Raw genomic sequence first — 6,000 nt, 5'->3', positions numbered from 1 at the left:
CATGCATTACCAGCAGCGATATACTCAGCTTCAGCTGTTGAAAGTGATATAGAATTTTGTTTCTTACTAAACCAGGAAACTAGACAATTTTCAATGTAAAAACAACCACCACAGGTTGATTTTCTATCATCTAGATTACCAGCCCAGTCAGCATCCAAGTACCCAACTAATTGGACACTAGTCTCATGAGGATACCAGAGACCGAGATTTACAGTACTTGCGACATATCTAATAATTCTCTTGACAGCAATCAAGTGAGATTCTTTTGGATCAGATTGATATCTTGCGCAAATACCAACACTCAGAGAAATATCAGGTCTACTAGCAGTTAAATATAACAAACTACCAATCATACTCCGATAAAGTTTTGAGTCAACATTTTTACCATTAGAGTCTTTTGAGAGTTCCAGGGTAGTACTCATAGGAGTATCGAAATTCTTGCCATTCTCAAATCCAAATTTCTTGATTAAATTCAAAGCATACTTAGATTGAGAAATGAATATTCCTTCAGGTTGTTGCTTTACTTGCAATCTAAGGAAATAAGTCAATTCCCCAACCATGCTCATTTCAAACTGTGATTTCATCAAATCTGCAAACTCAGTAGTCAAGTCAGTACAAGTTGATCCATAAATGATATCATTAACATAAATCTGCACCATTAAGATATGATCAGTATGTTTTTTAACAAACAGAGTTTTATCAACAGATCCCATTTGAAAATTATGACTTAAAAGAAATTTCGTTAGTTTCTCATACCATGCCCTAGGTGCTTGTTTTAATCCATAAAGTGCTTTTTTAAGCTGATACACATAATCAGTATTTTTAGAATCTTCAAAACCCATTGGCTGTTCAACATAGACTTCTTCATGTAAATCGTCATTTAGAAAAACACTTTTCACATCCATCTGATAGATCTTTATCTTTTTAAAACATGCAATGGATATAAATAGTCTGATAGATTCACCTTTTATCTGGTGCAAAAGTTTCATCGAAATCAATCCCTTCAATTTGAGTATAACCTTGTACCACTAGTCTAGCCTTGTTTCTAATTATATTTCCACACTCGTCAGACTTATTTTTGAAAATCCATTTTGTTTCAATGATGTGTTTATCTTTAGGTCTTGGTACGAGATACCAAACATCATTTCTTACGAATTGGTTGAGTTCTTCTTGCATCGCAACAATCCAGTTCTCATCAGCAAGAGCTTCTTTTACGTTAGATGGTTCTATTTGGGATGTAAAACATACATAATTACATATATCCTCAAGTTGTCTACGGGTGCGAACACCGATGAGAAGGTTTCTAAGAATTTGTGTGGTTGGATTATCTTTAACAGTCTTCAACTCAGAATCAGTCTGATTTGATGAAGTATCGGGTTTATCAATGATTAGTACTTCATCATTATCTGATTTAGAAATTGGCGTGTTTAAGTGATCATCAATGACAACATTAATGGATTCTTGAATCACACCAGTCCTTTTGTTCAGAACCCTATAAGCTCGACTGTTTAAGGAATATCCTAGAAAAATACCTTCATCACTCTTCGTTTTGAATTTTTTCAAATTTTCACGATCATGTAAAATATAGCACTTGCTGCCAAAAACTCGAAAGTATTTAACAGTAGGCTTTTTATTAAACCACAATTCGTAAGCCGTTTTATTATTATCTTTGCTAGTGTAGACTCGGTTAATAATATAACAAGCTGTGTTGACTGCTTCAGCCCAAAGATTTTTAGAGAGCTTCATGCTATTCAACATGACATTAGCCATTTCTTGAAGCACCCTATTCTTTCTTTCTACAATTCCATTTTATTGTGAAGTTTTGGGAGCAGAGAATTCATGTAATATTCCTTCGTCGGTACAGAACTTCTCAAAATTGCTATTCTCAAATTCAGATCCATGATCACTACAAATTTTACTGATTTGAGAAGATTTTTCAGTTTGAATCCTTTTGAAAACTTTTCTTACTTCTTCAAAGGTTTCAGATTTATCCCTTAAGAAGACTACCCAAGTGAATCTGGTAAAGTCATCAACTATTATCAGGATATACTTTTTTCCACCACGACTTTCTATTCTGGTAGGTCCTATCAGATCCATGTGGAGAAGTTCGAGTGGTCTTGATGTGGTATTTGAATTCACCTTTTTGTGTGAGTTCTTTGTTTGTTTGCCTATCTGGCACTCACCACATATTTTATCTAATTTCTGAAGTTTGGGTAAACCTCTTATAAGTTCTCGTTTGCTCAATCTATATAAATTTCGATAATGTACATGTCCAAGACGTTTGTGCCATAAATCAGTCTCGTCTGTATGGACCATGTAACATGTTTGATTAAATGAGCTGGATTCGCTAATAATATAGCAATTTTCAGACGTTCTATGTCCAGTTAATATTGCAGAACCCTTATTGTTTAGTATCTCACAGCTTTGATTAGAAAACCGAACGTTATGGTTATTATCACATATTTGAGATATACTAAGCAAGTTATGTTTTAAGCCTTCAACATATAAAACATTTTTAAACACAGGAAGATTAAAAAGTTGAACCGTACCTTGGCCTATAATCTTGCAGTTACTACCATCACCAAATGTGACTGAACCATCAGTCATATCTTTCAGATCCGTGAATAAAGCTTTGTCACCTGTCATATGCCTGGAGCATCCACTGTCTGGGTACCACTTTGAATGACTTGTTGCTTTGAAAGCAGTGTGAGCAACCAAGCAGGTAACTTTAGGAACCCATTTTATAACTGTTTTGGGTTTAGGAACATAGTTGGTCTTCTTTTGTGTATATTTGTACGAATGACCTATAGAGTTAGATTTTAAGAGCTCCTTGAGTAAATCAACTATCTTTTCAGCTAGTGGATTTCGTTTCTGATTAAAGTTAACATGGCTGCTTCTAGGTTTTTGACAAGTTTTTGAATTTCTAGAAAAATCTTGATAAGTACTTTTCCCTTTTGAGTTTAAGGACTCTCCTTTAACAAACATAGGAGGAGTATACTTTTGTTTAGGAGGTAGATTTTTATCATAGCCCAACCCGGATAGATCGCCACATTTTCTTGATCTGGATAAAAGTTTCTCTAACATTGGATCACCTTGGGCATATTTCCATCTGTCATTTAGACTCAGAAGAGAAGATACTTCAGTTTTAAGTTTCTCAATTTCAGATTTTAAATCAATAATTAGGGAGTTTTTGAATTCCAAATCGCATTTTGATTTTTCAAAACAATCTGAAATTTGTGATTTTTCTAAGACAAGTGATTCAAAACATTTTTTGAGTTTAGAAAACTTTTCTTTTTGAAGTTTAAGTTTGACAGCAATTTTACAACTTTCCTTATATAGGGCATTGTAAGCGTCTTGAAGATCATCTTCATTTTCACATTCACTACTCAGATTTTCTTCACTTGTTGAGTCATTATCTGAAAATGTGAATTTGGCTAGAGTTATAAGAGCTTTAACCTCATTGTCCGACTCAGTTTCAGAATCTTCTGATTCAGAAGAACTTTCAGAATAAGATGATTCATCCCATGTAGCCAACATACCCTTCTTCTTGGGTTTGTCCCTTTTAGGACATCTATTTGCTAAGTGCCCATATTCTTGACGGTTGTAACATTGACTATCTTTCAAAGATTTTCGAGATTTGGGTCTAAACTTCTTTTTATCATTTGATTTTTGAAAATCAACCCTTTTCTTACATTTGAAAATCTTGTAAAATTTCTTAGCTAAAAGAGCCATATCATCTTCTGAATCAGAATTTTCTTCTGAATTACATTTAGAAGATTTTAGTGCGATATATTTACCTTTAGGAGCTTTAAAGTTTAACTCGTAGGTTTGTAGAGAACCAACTAGTTCTTCTACCCTCATATTATCCGTATCACGAAGTTCCTGGATCGCGGTTACTTTAGAATTGAACCATTCAGGAAGTGAGCATAATATTTTTGTACACACTTTACTTTATGGAATTTTATCGCCAAGACCCCACATTGACTTTACAATGTCATTCAATCTAGTGTAAAAGTCCATAAACATTTCATTTTCCTCCATATGAATTTCTTCAAATCTGGTTGTGAGGAGTTGGACTTTAGATTTTTTGACAATTGTAGTACCCTCGTGTGTCATTTCTAATATATCCCAAGCTTGCTTTGCAGTATCACAGGAAATGATTCTTTTGAACTCATCCGGTGATAGTGCGCAAGTAATTGCATTTAGTGCTTTAGCATTTGCATTACTCTCACTTTTCTGAAGAGTGGTCCATTGGTAATATGGTGTGACTTTCATAAATTTTGAACCATCAACCCCAGTAACTTCCATGATAGGAGGTTTCCATTCAGTTGCTGTGGCTTGCCACACACTCTCATCCATTGATTTGAGGAAGATCCTCATTCTAGCTTTCCAATAGGCATAGTTGGAGCCATCAAAGGGTGGAGGCCTAGTGACTGAAAGGCTATCAAAATTTGACATCTTAAATAGCTTAAATCGTTAGCTCAGGAATTAAATCCAAGAATAAAAAGAGCTATTAGGCTCTGATACCACTTGAAAAGGCCTAGCTATATGTCCTAGAGGGGGGGTGAATAGGACAATGCCAAATAAAACTTATAACAGTGGAATTAAAAAGAATATGATAGCCAAAGTAAATCACAATGCAGGAAAGTAAAACAGCCTCAAAATTTAGATCTTGAGAGGTTGATACAAATGTTGTTCTAAGGACAATCTTTCACCAAAAACCAGAGTTTATGGTAGGACAACCTTATTTCTAGAAAGATCTTTGTATCAAATCTCAAACCAAAGAGGAATACAAAAATAAATACAAACTGAATTGAAATAAATTGTAATCACAAATGTATTGTTCTAGGGATCGCCATACACCATAAAAATGGCAGGGCAACCTTCCTGGAACAACTTTTAAAGGAAATTGAATATCAAGCTGATAAAGGAATAACCGAAAATAAATTCTAAACTATTACAAAATTCTCACAATGCTTGAATTAAATGATTACAACATTCACCACCATACATACATCCCACAAAAGAATAATTAAAGATCAGAAATATAAATCATTCAACCACAACACAAGGGATTATAGTGGTTCGCCTGTGTGTTCACCAACTGTTAAACAACAGCCACACAGAATGCTACTCCACTCCTAATATCCTCACACAGGGGATATTAGCGTTCACTAACAAAATAGGTTTTCCCAGGTTCACCCAAAACCTTTACAATTATGTCTTTGTCTGTGGGCTTACACAATTAAAAAAATCCCACTTCTGAGTTTTCTTGGCTCTCCTCAGATAACCAATACAACAAGATTTTTCTAGCAAATCTTGAAAGAAACCAAAACAGAAAGGAATTTACAATTAAATATAAAATACCTGATTATCTCCTTCGTTGTAGCAGCCCGGTAGAACCAAATCAGAGTAGATGATTGAATGTCCAAGTTCAATGTCCAGTACTCAATTACAATGGTTCTAATTCTAATAGATTTTAAATTAAACCAAATAGGGCTTGCCTTAATTGATTTTGATTCCAAAGAAAGGGAATAACAATTCCTCTTATCAAATTAGATTGGAATAGCAGAAACAAAATCAATTAAATAAAGTTAAGAAAAGAGAATATTAAATAAGCACACTTAGCTTAGATGGAGCACAGAATTATCTCTCAGAAGTTCGACGAAGATTGGCTTGAATGGATTAATTAATTCGATAATTTCTTCTGAGATTCGTGCACTATTTATAGGTGAGCAGATCGCGTCTTCGACTGGTCTAGGGAGCTCTTCGACTAGTCGAAGCAATAACAGATATTTGAAAAATCAGGCGCGATAAGCTTTGACCATTCTACGACTAGTCGAAGGTCTCCTTTGACTAGTCAAAGAACCTGAAAAACATCGCTGGATTTTGAGTCGAAGATTTTCGACTGGTCGAAGATGCAGTCGACACTGTTCCTTCGACTGGTCGAACAGATTCCTGGACTAGTCGAAGCCTAATAGATTTTATCCGAAATTTGTA

Source organism: Magnolia sinica, chromosome 11, assembly GCF_029962835.1.
Source record: "Magnolia sinica isolate HGM2019 chromosome 11, MsV1, whole genome shotgun sequence".
Classification (NCBI taxonomy): domain Eukaryota; kingdom Viridiplantae; phylum Streptophyta; class Magnoliopsida; order Magnoliales; family Magnoliaceae; genus Magnolia; species Magnolia sinica.
Note: the sequence above shows the minus strand (reverse complement) of the source record.